This window comes from Cupressus sempervirens, chromosome 10 (genome assembly GCF_028749045.1).
Source record: "Cupressus sempervirens isolate cs-2001-9-10 chromosome 10, ASM2874904v1, whole genome shotgun sequence".
In the NCBI taxonomy this organism is placed as follows: Eukaryota; Viridiplantae; Streptophyta; class Pinopsida; order Cupressales; family Cupressaceae; genus Cupressus; species Cupressus sempervirens.
Genome location: NC_143127.1, coordinates 725,498,700 through 725,514,871, shown reverse-complemented (window position 1 = coordinate 725,514,871; position 16,172 = coordinate 725,498,700).

The following is a 16,172-nucleotide window of genomic DNA, read 5'->3' as shown; positions in this document are numbered from 1 at the left end:
GAAAAAAAATCTCCTATAGTCTTCAGGTTCCCTTTTGCTTTATTCTTTAGTTCTTTCTACAAACTCATCAACTTTTACATGTGCACTTTCTATGACTTTGTGAGTAGAAAAATTCAAACATCTATATGCTTTACTTTTGCAAGAATATCCCAAAAATATTCCTTCATCACCCTTCACATCAAATTTACCTTTTCTAGATTCTTTCAAAATGTAACATTTTCTTTGAAATACTTTTACGTAACTTACATTAGGTTTGTAGCCATACCATAACTCATACGGGGTTTTGAATGAGTCCTTTTTCAGCTGTACTTGGTTCAAGGTATGAACTACAGTGCTAATAGCTTCCTTCCAGTATTTGACAGCAATGCTCTTTTCAATCATTAAGGTTCTTGCATAGTCCATGATAGATCTATTTGTTCTTTTAGCTTTTCTATTTTGTTCAGTAGTTCCAAGTGCTGAAACCTTTCTTTTGATTCCCCTTTCAATGTAAAAGTTATTGAACTCATGTGAAATGAATTCACCACCTTTGTCTGACCTCAAACATTTTAGTATTTTTGCTATTTCGTTGTCTACTTTGGTCAAATACCATTTGAACTTTTCAAATGCTTCTGATTTCTCTCTTAGGTACATGACAGTCATCATTCTTGAGTAATCATCAATAAAAAGAATGAAGAACTTTTCACCAGTATAACTTTCAATTTCAATAGGTCCACACAAATCAATATGCACAATTTCTAAAATTTTTTTAGACTGATAGTTCTTGCTTTTAAAGCTTGTCTTTCCCATCTTGCCAATTTGACAATTCTTGCATAGATGAACCTCAGGTTTCTTTATGTTAGGAATTCCTCTTACTTTCTTGAATTTACTTATTTTTACCAAGTTATCAAAGTTCATATTGACACAACCTTCTATGCCATAACCAACTTTCTTCAACTTGAGCAATAAAACTTGAACATTCACCATCTTCAAGATAAAACAAGTTACCTTTTGTTTGATTTCTTGATCCAATCAGCTTTCCTTTGCCATCTAGCAGTCTTTCTTTTCCATGCATGAATTCCACTTTGAATCTATTATTGAGTAGCTATGCCACACTCAATAGATTGTGTTTCAGTCCTTCTACCCAATATGCATTATCACATACAAGTTCTTTGGTTAGAGAGATTCTTCCTTTTCCTTTTATGCAACAAGGTTCGTTATTACCAAACCTCACATTGCCACCATCATAGTCTTCAAAATGTTGAAACTTAGTTTTATCACAATTCATGTGATGAGAACAACCACTATCTATAATCCATGTATCATTTTTTCTTACATGAGAAATGAGTGCCATTTCTTCATCATTATCGGATTGATCCTTTATATAAATGTAAACAATTTCATCTTCTTTTTCATCATTAGAATCATTAGAATCTTTAGCCATGAAACATGTTTTCTTACCTTTATTCTTGAATGATTTGAAGTCTTTCTGGTCATTGCACTTGTGACTTTTCTTCTCATCTTTTTTCTTCTTATTTGGGCACCTAGCAACAATATGTCCAATTTCTTCACAAGAAAAATAGATTAGAGGAACCTTACCTTTTTATTTCCCTTTGCCTCTTGAATATTTCCTTTCTAGTAGAGCTTCAACCACCTCAAGATCACTATCTGACCGAGGATCCTTTATCTTCTTTCCTTTCTCTTTTAGTGAGTTGATTCAATGTTTTTGGTAGCTAGAACATAATTATCATAGTTGTTTAGCTCAAATGCAATCAATCTTGCAACTATGGCCTCTAAATTTATCTTATGATTTGCTTCACATCTTCTTTCTTGAATTGCAGAAACTCTGATTGCATAAATAGGAAGTAGAGTTGTAAGAACTTTACTCATAAGCATTTCCTCCTTGATATCTCCTCTAGATTATTTGATTGCACTAACACTTGCTTTAAGTCTTTCAACATATTTTTCTATGTTTTCATCCTCTCTCATCCTCATCTTATCAAATTGTCCTCTCAAAATTTTTTCCTTGGCTCTTCTCACATTATCATCACCTCCATAGACCTCATTTAGCTTGTTCCACATTTGAAAGGCAATTTTTCAATTCTCGATATCATCAAATTCTTTATAACTTAGAGCAGATGCAATATCTATCATCATGTTGTTGTGAGCCTTCTTTTTAACAATTTCATTGACAGATAATGTACCAACAGGTTCTGCATATTTTTCATCAAGGTACTTCAGCCTTGAATCACCAATAAAAGCCAAATGAAGTAATCCCTACCATGTTGAGAAGTTATCCCTATTAAGTCTTGGAATTTCCCTCTTGCAAGACATCCTGATCTTTAACTTAGATCCTTGACATATTTTCTTGCAAGCACCAAGAGCTCTGATACCAATTGTTGGGATTATAAATGAAGTAACTAAGATGGGGGGGGGGGGGGGGTGTGTGTGGTGGTGAATTAGTTTTAAAAATATGTTGATCCCATAGATGTCTTAAATAGCTAGCTATTGTTGATACTCGGTAAACACATTGCAAAATGTTGTAACTCGGTAGATTAATTTGTTACTAATCTTTAAGAATTCATAATTATTAGCATGCATGCAAAAGTAAATAACATGAACACAAGAGACACCAGATTTAACGTGGAAACCCAACATAGGAAAAACCACCAAGTAACTAGCTACCAATTTTAAATCTTCTGAAGTGAGCCCTATTAGAAGCGAACCCTGTTAAAGGTTACATTACACACTGTTAGGTGTGAGCTTGTTAGAGGATTTAATTAACATATTAAGAGTGGCCTTCCTAGAGGTCTTTAGAAAAATTCAACTAAACTGCCACCTTGTTAGAGGATTTACAAAATGGCTATTAAACCAAGTTTGTTAAGAGATTTTGGAATCATTGCTACAATGGTTAGAAAGTAACAATAAATTGACCTAAATATGATACAACTAAATTTTCTAATTATAGATCTCTATTCTACACCATTAGATCCTCCTCAATCAAATATAGCTTTGATGCTCCTTAATGATCTTTGATCATCCTTCAAAATTCACTTTCACAATAATTAGTCCTCCTTCACACTCATATCACATCAAATCCACACACACTTAGAATTTTCAACTTGACCTCTTATATATACCATTCAGATTATTAAGTCGGCTCATTCACAAGTTACATTTACCAATAAACCATACATCAGTCGACTACACATGTTACATTAAACAAATAAACTTTATTTCAGAAAACAATGAAATCCTTCATTGGTGGACCCTGCTCAGTAAGCACTACTTCCAAAAATAATTTCTTGAGTTAACCATCTCAACTTGATTAATACTACAAAGTCTTCAAAATCCTGTGGCTACCGAGTGAAATTGGTAAGAATTGAATTTCCTTTGCTATCCATGAGAGATCGGTAAGAACTGTCTTTGCCATATTTCTCTTTGATGATCGAGTGAGCTTGGTAACGACTGAATTTCCTTGCTTAACCTTGAAAGCTCAGTAACAACTGTCTGCACAAGGTAAAGCCTTAGAATGCTTGGTAGAAACTGTAAACCTTCTTTGCTAACCTTTTGAGCTTGGTAGACTCTGTCTTTTATCTTGCCGACCAACTAAGCTTGGTAGACTCTATCTAATGATTGATATGACATTTGTGTAACATCAAAGACAAGACACAATTGAACAATTATATCCAACAATGTAGTCATCCTTTCAAATCCTTGAATTTTGGATGAAAAATATTCCAATGGATAACAAAGACAAAGGGAGAAAGCCAAGTGCAGTTTACCTACTTGCATAGCTACACTGAATGACCCCTTGAGCTTGAAACAATGACACTTTTATAATCTGCAAGATCATACACCTATTGTACAAATTGTAAACAAAGTAATTAGAAAAAAAGAGTTAAAATCCAAAGTCAATTTCTACCCAAAGTTATATAACATTTCAAATGATGAGTCAAAGAAATTTCAAATATTATGTTGGAGTGAGCTACTCTTATATAAATATTTCCATCATATAGAGATTGAAATAGGGCTTACAAAGGATGAAATTATTACAAAATGGAATCAGATAAATGCAACAAGATATTCTATATGGCAGGTCATTCATTTTCCAAAAGGGAGCAACCTCAGAAGACGATGAATGTGAGCCATATAAAAAGATGGAAAAAATAGTAGAGTGAAATGAATGGCAACTATTTTCACAAATGGGGCCCTCAAGTAGTGTCAACCTAAGTGAACTTCATATTCTTGGTAGATGTAAGTTTGATCACAAGAATAGATGAGATTTGGTTGCAATACTAGAACATTTACTTGTAAATACAACACAAATCATAAATACAAAGAAAACAAATTGGCAAGAGGAAAGCATGTTGTCTAACTTTGACATCCCCAACTATATATTGTTAGCAAAGCAAGAAATTGCTTTATAAATAATTATAAACCACAACAATTTTCACTTTATAAATAATGTTTTGACAATAGGGTAAAAGTACAACCCAGACACAATTCTATGAATTGTTACTAAACATTCAAAATGTACAACCAAGGCAAGAAGATTGGCAGTTGTTGATGACCTAAACAAACAAACAAGTAACATCATCTGAAAGGGAAGAATTTGACCTCTCAATCAAGCTATTTTCTACCAATGATTTGCTTAGCATACAGAACCAATGAATGCTGAAATTGTTGAACTGCCCTATTGCATTAAGTATTGTAATAAATATCAAGAACAAAATATATAATTCAAATGGTGATGACAAACTCAAAAACAATCACTACTTTGTAAAGGCCAACACATCATGCCCATGAAAAGCATATGGACACAAGCAAATCTTATAAATGGATCTCTTGGTGAGGTAGTTGATATTGTGTATAGTCCTGGTTCCAAATCACCTAATATTCCAATGTATGTTATGAAAACTATCGATAATTATACTTGATCCTCATGGAATGAAGATGACCCCAAGATTGTACCCATAGCTCTCGCATCACTAGGTAGTCGAAAAAAAATACCACTCACAATGGCATGGACTATAACCATATAATAATCTCAAGGCCTGGCACTACAAAAAGAAACAATTGACATTGGGAAGACAGAAAGGCAAGGGTTAACATTCACATCTATGTCTAGAGTTAGAACATTGAATTACCTTTAGATTCAACCAATGTTCTCCTTTGAGAAGTACTCCAAAATGCAAGACAACTTATAGATAATCTCAAGGAAAAAAGAGGAAACTCAATTGCAACATGCCTCTCTCTAACAAATATAAGCTACACAACTCAACTCAACCATTTTCTTAGGTCACTTATTATTATAGATTTATCACACATTCTCCTCATAGGATTTCTAAGGACCACAACACAACATTACCAATTTCTTAGGGTACTAAATTTATCAAGCACAATTTTAATACTTTTTCTTCTTTCATTTGAGCAAGTCTTCGAGGGAGGTATTCCGATACATTTTTGTATAGTGAGAGCATTTTCTATAGGTCTCAAAAAATTTAAAAACAATGATCCATTCAACCATATTATGTTTCTCTTTCCTTTATTTTTAACTATTGAAATACTTGATCCATGAATTAATAATGTACGATTTCTTCTCACATTGATCTATCAACTTTTTAATACAATAAAAAATATTAGACAAAGAATAGTTTTTAATTGGATAACCATTGCATTGTATTGGTGCAAGTGCTAGTTAATAATTACATATAATATATTCTATATTGAGAGTGCTATATTTAAAGAAACATTAATATTCAAAGAAACGTTAATAAATTAGCTTATCTATATATATATATATATATATACTCCTAGAGTAATTGTTTTTGAGGCACCTATTTTTATTTAATCACAAGGTTATTTTAATCACAGTTGGGATTTATGAAAAAAAAAAAAAAAGGCTCCTCGAGAATGATTACTCTCGGCGTAATATATATATATATATATATATATATATATATATATATCTAAGCTAGTGGCAATCGCAGCACAACACAAAATCTATTTTTTAATTTTTCTATTTTTGATAAGGTTAGTATCAAATTATTTATTTATTTTTAAATATAGTTGTATAAAGTTACTATAAATTTGTAATTGTACAAACTTACTATAAAATTATTGTTCAACATTTTATTTTTTAATTCTATATGTCGTGTTTGATTTGCATGACTTTAATTTTTTTTTATTTTAAGGATATTATGTAAATTGTTACATTTAGGAGTAGAGTTATGGTTAGGGTTAGGGTTAGAGTTAGAGTAAGGGTTAGTTTTAGGATTAAAATTAGGGTTAGGGACAAGGTTAGGATTAGAGTTTGAATTAGAGTTAAGGTTAGGGTTGGGGTTACAATTAGAGCTATAGTTAGGGTAGGGTTAGAATTACAATTAGAGTTAGAGTTAGGGTTAGCGTTAGGTTTGGAATTAGAGTTAGAGTTAGGGTTAGGGTTAGAATTAGGGTTACAAATATAGTTATGGTTATATTTAGAGTTAGAGTTAGGATTATGATAAGGGTAAGAATCAGGGCTAGGGTTAGAATTAGGGTTATAAATATAGTCAGGGTTAGGGTTAGAATTAGAGTTAGGGTTTGACTTAGAGTTAGAATTAGAGTTAGAATAAGGGTTAGAGTTAAAGTTAGGGTTAGAATTAGGGTTAGGGTTGGAATTAGGGTTAGAGTCAAAGTTAGGGTAGGAGTTAGGGTTAGGGTTAGGGTTACAATTAGAGTTAGAGTTAAAACAAGAGGTAGTGTTAGTGTTAGGGATAGAATTAGGGTTAGGATTAGAATTAGTGTTAGAGTTAGAGTTAGGGTTAGAATTCATGTTAGGGCTAGGGTTAGGGTGAGAATTAGAGTTAGAGTGCGGGTTAGAGTTAGGATTAGAATTAGGCCAGGGTTAGAATTAGGTTATGATTAGGGCTAGAATTGGGGTTAGGGTTACAATTATGATAAGAGTTAGGGTTATATAGTCTTAGGGGTAGGGGTAGATTAGAGTTAGGGTTAGGGTTAGAATTAGGGTTACAAATACAATTAGGATTAGAGTTAGAGTCAAGGTTAGGGTAAGGGTAAGAATTAGGGTTAGGGCTAGAATTAGGGTTACAAATATAGTTAGGGTTAGAATTAGGGTTAGGGTTAGAATTAGAGTTAGGGTTTGAGGTAGAGTTAAAATAAGAATTAGAGTAAGGGTTAGAGTTAAAATTAGAGTTAGGATTAGAGTTAGGGTTTAAATTAGGGTTAAAGCTAGGGTTACAGTTAGAGTTAGGGTTAGCATTAGCGTTAAGGTTATAATTAGAGTTAGAGTTAGTGTTAGTGTTAGTGCTAGTCTTAGTGTTAGGTTTAGAATTAGGGCTAGGGATACGTTTAGAGTTAGGGTTAGAATTAGAATTAGAGTTAGGGTTCAAGTTAGAGTTAGAGTTAAAGTTGGAGATAAAGTTGGGGGCAGGGTTAGATTTAGGGTTAATGTTAGTTGATTTAGAGTTAGAGTTAGAGTTAGGTTTAGAATTAGGGTTGGAGTTAGAATTAGAATTAGGCTTAGGGTTAGAGTTAGAATTATATATAGTGTTAGGGTTAGGATTAGGGGTAGGGTTAGGGTTGGGGTTAGTGTTAGGGTTAGAGTCAAGGTTAAAGTTAGGGTTATAATAAGAGTTATAGTTATAATTAGGGTTATAGTTAGGGTTATTGCTAGAGTTAGAGTTAGGGTTAGGGTTAGAATTACAGGTAGGGTTAGGGTTAGAATAAGAGATATAGTTAGAGTTTAGATTGGAATTAGAGTTAGAATTAGGGTTAAAATTAGGGTTAGGGTTAGAATTAGTGTTAGATTAAGAGTTAGAGTTAGAGTTAGAGTTAGATATAGGGTTAGGGTTAGGATTAGGGTTAGGGTCAGAGTTAGAGTTAGAGTTAGAGTTAGGATTAGAGTTAGGCTTATATAGGGTTAGGGTTATGGTTAAGGGTAGAATTAGTTTTAGAGTTAAGTCAGAGTTAGGGTTAATGCTAGGGTTAGGGTTAGGGTGAGGGTTAGGGTTTGAATTAGGGTTAGAGTTAGGGTTATGGTTAGACTTAGGGTTAGCATTAGGGTTAAGGTTACAATTAGAGTTATTATTAATGTTAGTGTTAGCGTTAGTGTTAGTGTTAGTGTTAGTGTTAGTGTTAGGGTTAGAATTGGGGTTAGAATTGGGGCTAGGGTTAGGGTTAGGGTTAGAATTAGAGTTAGAGTTAGAGTTAATGTTGGAGATAAAGTTGGGGGTAGGGTTGTCTTTAGGGTTAGGGTTAGAGTTAGGGTTAGATTTAGGTCTTGAGTTAGGTTTAGAATTAGGGTTGGAGTTAGAATTAGAATTATAATTAGGGTGAGGGTTAGAATTAGAGTTAGAGTTAGAGTTATATATAATGTTAGGGTTAGGATTAGGGGTACTGTTAGGGTTAGGTTTAGTGTTAGGGTTAGAGTCAGGGTTATGATTAGGGTTAGGGTTAGGGTTACAATAAGAGTTATAGTTATAGTTATAGTTAGGGTTATTGTTAGAGTTAGAGTTAGGTTAGGGTTAGAATTAGGGACATGGCTAGGGTTAGAATAAGAGATATAGTTAGAGTTAAGATTGGAGTTAGAGTTGGAATTAGGGTTAAAATTAGGGTTAAGGTTACGATTATGATAAAAATTATAGATATGATCATAATTAGAATAAAAAATTAGGATTAATGTCAAATAATTTGTTCAAGGATTAGGGTTTAATATTTTGGAATAGGGTTTATAATTTAGTATTAAGGTTTATCGTGTATAATTAGGGTTATTATAAGGGTTTAACATTAATTGTCATAATTAGGGTGAGGGCTAAGTTTACCATGGTATAATATATAATTAAATTGAATAAGTTATAAGGCTTTCATTAGGGTTTGTTTAGGGTTAACCTTAGGATAATATTTACAATTAGGGCTTACATTATGGTCAGTGTCAAATAGGTTCTAGATTTATGATATAGTTATGTTTAGGTTTTGGGGTATATCTAGGCTAAGTTTTAGGGTTTGTATTATAGCTAGGATTTTGATAAGGGTTTAGTGTTGTTATTAGTATTTATATAATAGTTAGGGTTCAGGTATGGTTTTGTGTTACAAATACAATTAGATTTCTCATTATTCTTATCTTGGAAAAGTATATTACATAAGAGTTAGGGTTTTTGTCATGGTTAGAGTTAGAGTTGTAATTATGGTTAGGGTTACTACTTCGATTAGGTTTTTATTAGGTTTGGCATTGGGTGAGGGTTAGTTTGACGGTTAGGATAAAGTTTATAGTTATGGGGTTAGAGTTATATTTTGGATTAATGATATAGTGAGGTTTAGGGTTATTCTTATGTTCAAGAAAAATAGAACTATAGTTATCATTATAGTTAGGATTCCAAGTGTGTGATTAGGATGAAAGTTAGGATTTGTATTAAATTCAAGGTTTAAGATTATGATTCAAATTTGGTGACTTCCTATTTATGTGAAATTTGAGATTAAGCATATGAATTTTCATTGGGATTTGGGTTATGGTTAGGGTTTGGGTTAAAAATTCACTAAAGGTTTATGGTTAAGGTTGAGATTATGGTTTTTTTCAAGGTATATATAAGCCATAACTATAGCTAGAGTTTATAGTATGGGTAGGGTAGGGTTTATTAGTACAATAAGGCTTTATGATTAATGTTTTGGTTACATTTTGGGGTAGTTATGTTTAGTCAAGTTCAATGCCTTAAGTTGAAGAAATTGTTTTGATTAGGGTTAGGGCAGGTATTAAGGTTAGGACTTAGGTTATGGTTAGGGTTAGAGTCAAGGTCATGGTGTATATTATAGTTGGTTTTGCATAACATCTAGGGTTATAATTAGATGGTATAGATTAGGGTTTGGTTAAAGGTATAAGCTATTGTTAGGATTATAATCAAGGTTCATGGTTAAGATTGGGAATATGATTATAGTTATGGCTTACCAAATAGCCAGGGCTAGGGTTGGGAATAATTTTAATGGTTGGTGTTACGGTTTATATATAGTCAATTAATAATCAATTTTTTAAAGATTTATAATCAATATGATTATATTTAAATAAATACAATTATGTCACCATGTGTATTTCTTGATTTAGAATAATCAAATAATATCTTAAATCAATTTTTATTTTTAATATTATAGTTGTGAGTGAATAGGGAATATAGGTGGATAGATTCTTATATTGAGCAACATTTCTATTCTATTTTTTTATTTTTCCCATGAAATCACTTTAAATGTTAATATAAAAGTATGTTCTTTTTCAATTTTTTAGAATGAAATATTTCAAAAAAATATTGGGCTATGTAAGAAACAATTCTAGTCTATTTTGTTATTTTGTATTTCTATCCTTCTAATTGGGAAATTGAAAAAAATAGAATGTAATCTTCATACATAAGCAAAATTTCTATATGATTTTTTCCTTTTTATGCATGCAAATTATTTTAGATTCTAAAATTGAACTAAATTCTATTTTCAATTTTTTTTGAAACAAATCAACAATATTTTTGTCTTCTTGGTGAATGTAATTTGGAATTATAAACTTCAAGCAATTTTCTTTACATTTGATTGTGAAGAAATGATTAGTTTTATAATAAATCTAAAATAAGAATAAGATATTACTTTATTATTATTTTCAAAATTCTTTTTCACATACAAATTAGTAGAATTTTAAGATTCATAAAAAATCAATTAGAATCTACAAAGACAATGGACCTTTCATCAAATTAATAATATCAAGTATTTAAAAAAAGATAATTTAAATTTTTTTAATTAATTATTTTTACCAAAATAAAAATAATTTTTATGAAATTCTTTTTATCTTACCCTTTTCTTAGATACATCACTAAGAATATTTAGAAGATAAAAAATAATTAAAATTAAAATTAAATAAAGCTCCTAAGTTTATATTTTAGATGTTTTTTATAGCTTGAAACCAATATGCTCAAGCTTAACTTTCATTTCAATTATAACAATAAAATTATTGATTACGCACACTTAACCATATGTGAATGGGAAAAATGGTTGATTGTTTCTCCTTCTATTACCATGCCACATTGTAATATGCATAAAATTTGTTCATCTTCAACCATATTCAATCCAACTAATATTTAATCATAACAAACTTGATGGTTAAATGGAGCACTTGCAAGAAAGAAAGTGTCCAAAAACATGTATAAAAATCTCAAACACAAATCAAACACTTTGACATTCTCAATATAAATTTCATTTTAACCACTGACCTCTACAATGAATGTGCTTGTAATATTTGAAAAATGTGTTCATCAAAAAGTCAGAAACCTAAGAAGTCTTAATTCTAATAAAACTTAAGTAGAAAATAAATTGGAACCAATTCAATGGGCACCAACCCCTGACTTTTTTGTCTGGGTATCCCTTGTTACTTTTGAATTCCTCTTATTTCAACAAAGGAGACTCATTTTGAGTTATCCTAATTTTAAAAACTATGTACTTGTAGGTCCTTAGAATGTATTCGTATCTATCTCATAATATTAAACTTTGTTATCAAATATGGATCTTCTTCTAAAAAGATATGATGAATTTATTTTCTTGCATTGGGGCTAACAAAGGTATGGAAAATGGTTGATGTCTGGTGGCACAATCACAAAATTTGTCAGAGAGTCAGATACGTAAAGTTAAAAAATTAAATCCAGAGGAAAAGGAATAGGAAAAAATGAATGAGGAGGAAGCTTTCCAATGGAGTAGGTGGTCACAATAGTCCACAAAACAACATTTGTAGCCTTGGGTGCAAAAGAAAGTATTGCTAATGTGAAAGTTGAATCCCCAATCATAGTTGCAGTGTTTCTATCATGCTATAATAAAATGTCTTTCTCATGCACCAGCGTTGTGAAAAAATAGTGCACTAAACAAAATGCATTGGTAATGAAATATGACACATCCGCATTTGAAAGCCAAATTTTAGAGCCGTAAGTTTGGGAGAAAATTACACCCAACACATTAGAAAATGTTAACAGATTTTTACAACAAATTTTTGCAATATGCATACAACAAAAATCCTACAAAATAGTAATGAATAAGGAAACAAAATCTCATTACCTGAACCTTCTTTGGGCAAATGAAATTACCAAGAAGAATGAATCTAAGAAGCAGAGGTTGAATTTATTTAAACTTAGTAACCTTTCCACTTCCATGCATTTAAGTTAGAATTTATTAAAGAATCAAATTGATTATAACAAGTGTTAACATTTCTATTTCCATACATTTAAGGATAAAACTCGTTTTGGACAAGAAGTGATTTTTACATGTTGTCAAGGGAATATATAGAGTTTCAAACAAGTGGTGCTTTTTACATGTTGTTAAGGGAATATACAAGTTTCTTTTTTCTTATAGATTTATAAAATATTTTTTATTTTTTAATTATTTAAACATGTTTACTAAAATGTAAATCAATTAACATTTTCCCTTTAAATAAAATTTTAAATTTTAAATTATTTGAATGAATCATCAAAATCCTTTAAAATAAATTTAGAACTAAAGTCTAGATTTCAATAGAATCTTTTATACTTTTCTAAATATTTTATGAATATTTCTATTCGTATTTTATATTTTGCATACAAAACATTCTATTTTTTCCTAATTCTAATTAAACAAAAAAAATACTTTATAAATATTATAGAAAAGCTATGTTTTATTTCCATTCAATCTTTTATATAAAAAAATATCTAGCTAAAATTCTATATTACATATTTTTATGAATAATAGTATCATTGAAATATACATATTATTTTATAACAATTATTTTTATGTAGTATTTATAATAATTAAGAACACTTTTTTTAAAAATTAATTTCTAAGTTAGATTTATTATCTTTTATTTTTTCAAATTTTTTATAAGTTGCCACATGGCCATGGTGAAATAAAATGCATTTATAAAATCATTTTAAATTAAATTAGTGTGTAACCACTCCCATTTCTTTTTTATTGACGGAGAATCTATTTTGACATATTCCTATACTGGGTATTTGTGCCATCATATTATAAAATGCCTCTTGACATAATTAGTAACAAAGGTAAAGAATTGCAAACTATTTAAAGAAAAAATGATTGTCAAAAAGCATATACAAAATATGAATACAAATGCTAGGTGCCAAAGCAATGTGTGAAAGCAACACGGTCTACAGGTCTACAGTAGAAGGAGACACACTAATAATCAGTGTCCTAACACTAACGACATCCATTCACCTGTAAAATAACTTCTCGGGGTAAATACTTTGATAGATCAACATCTACTAGCATACGTGTAGAGCGGGTGTTAAATATTTCCAAATAATCAATATTCACCTATTTTGAATTAGGATAGAGAATATTTAAACATGTTGGAAAAATACTCTTGTCATGGACCTGAGAATTATCCTTACATATTCCAATCACGCGCCAACTAAATCATATAATATTTAAGAGGAGTTTGAAACAAAAATGACCAGTTAGTAAAATGACCATTTTAGTTTGTTGTTTAGACGTTTCCATGGAAATGCCTGTAAAATCCGTAGAACGACCTAGCAATGAATGTTCTCATCTAAAATTAGTTTCCTCAATTGTACTTGATGGAGAACACAATTTTTTTCACACGATATCATGGGCGTGTTAGTATAGGCAGGTTAGGTGGGAAGATGTTGAAGTTTTTTCATTGGATAAAAGTATATAGACATCAAACATAGATACAACATTAAAAAAAACATAGTCATCTATGCATGCTGAGAAACCATTGTTGATGTTACAGAATGAGCATTTGAATAGAAAATTACATCTTCTCAGAAATCAGTCTACTAGTATAAAATTCATATGCTCCATCTTCTTCTTCGTACATAAATACCTTCAAAACAAACTATAGTCATTAATAATATCAGCTTCCTATCAGTTTACACTATCCTAAAATCTTTCCATCCTACAATCAAATCCAATAATGGTCTCTTCAAATACATTGAATTGAATTTGCCGCTCTCTTAGAAAGGCTTGGAATTCCACTTTGTCTTGGGTATGAGACTGAAGGACGTTAAGATAATGGGAAAGATTTTCACAAACCATTGAGCATTCCAAATGGATGGAATAGAATGTGCAGAAAAATATTTAAGCAAGAAAATTTCCACAAATATTTTAAGATTATATGTCTGAAAGTCTGTGCAATAACATTATGGTGAGTGAAAGGCCATGTAGAGTGGTTGTCCATGTCCAAACTTGACGGCTAAGAGCTGGAATAAGTATTGGAGTTGAAGGGGCCTCTGATTGTAAATGACATCCTCATAGATTATCTGCGCATCCTGTCATTTTACATTCATAAGTAGTTCATCATATGGAAATCAGAGAAAAATATATGGATGGAAATGTGAGTGTCAATGTCATTTTGCTTTTAGAAGCTCTATTTTATCGCACGAAATTGGCAAATGTTTAGAATAAGCCAATATGGGTTCATTCTAGGATACCCACCAAAGGGAAGTCTAGGTTTTCATGTATTTCTCCAATGAATTGTAAGCCATCATCAAATACAACCATATCTAAGACTAGTAAAGATGATGGAGTTCTTCAGGTTAAAATCTAGTTTAGAAAATCCGAGTTTATTGAAATGATGGTACATAGGAAAGACAGTTCTGAGAATTCATCTCTCAAGGTATATGTATATATGTATGAATCCATGCATGCATATATGTATCTTAATTTATCTCTATATCTATATATTATTTAAAATGAAGTATTGTTTGTTGATTAGGAAAGCTAGGTAAAAATATTTAATTGATGATCAAGATTTAGAGTTCAACAAATGCTTTGATATAGGTGTAATTGCTTAGAAATCTCATCCACTTAAAAATAATAGTGGATGTGAGTTCTTTAGGAGTAACGCATGCAAAGAGTAGTTGACAGTCACAAGCTAAGACTACTCACTATAGGTTTTGAATTCATAAAAGTTATTAAAACTAACAAGTAATGGACATTTGCAATGTAAACACCTTTGCCCCCATTTGGCTATTATGCTTAGAATGCTTTAAATGTCATCAATAATATTATTTGAAGCAATAGAATGTATGTTCTGAATACAACATATTTGATATCATTTACTTATATATCTTAATTAAATGTGATATTGTTGATATACCTCACTTACCTATTTTGTAGGCATAAATTGATATGATTTCGTGTTTTGCAACTAACAACCCAATATCCTTAAACAATTTCCACATAGAATCACCCACATGCACCTAGAACACTAAGACAATGCTAGTGCTTAGTGCTTAGTGCATGATGTGGAAGAAATTGCATATTACAAGACATTACTTGATGGTTTGGAAAGACTATAACATTACTATTGTGTACTCATGATATTTGGTGTTATAATAAGGTCCTAAGTGTCATTGTAAAATGTTCTAGTCAAAGTTAAATTTTCTATACAAGTTCTTGCTAATAAATCTATAAGGTCCTAATAAGGTCAAAGAATGTTGAACCATGTAAAATTGCACAATTTGGGTCAAAATGATGCAATTAGGTGATATAAAGATATTTAGTGTCTAAATAGATGATTTTGAGAAACAAGGACAAATTTGTCAATAATATTGTTAGGTTTGCCAAAATGTCGCAATGTTGTCATATAGTTCAAATGCAAAATTTGAAGAAGAATATTGTTAATGGGTGAGTTTTTGTGGGCTAATGGTCATCAATGTATGAAAAGTAGTTGTAAGTGTTATATTTTGATGCTAAATAATTTTTTGTTGTAATTGAAGGGTTGTGGAGTTTAGTTGGAGTTTTGGAATGTGAAAATAATGAATAAAATATAAGATTTTAAAAATTCCTCAATTTTTTGTTGTACAAGAACTTGTACAATCACACACAACCTAATAATAATAAAAGGCTATTTTTTATGGACTATTTTATGAGTCCCCTTAATTTTTCCATTCATTTCATTAATTTTTATGGAGTATTGTGAAACTTATGTTCATTTTATAGGTTGCAGCTTCCAAAAAAAGAATTATTTGTTATTATTGCAAAGATTCATCCATTCGTCTATGAATATTTAACCAACTAAAATCGATGGAAATGTTTAGTGCTATGAATTGTCTTTCTAAGAAGAGGGATTTCACAAATTTTCATGGATAATTAGAAAAGAAAATTCAACAATTTTCTATTTGCATCTATAAATTTATTGTTGAATAAACTTTAAGATCTCTATGATT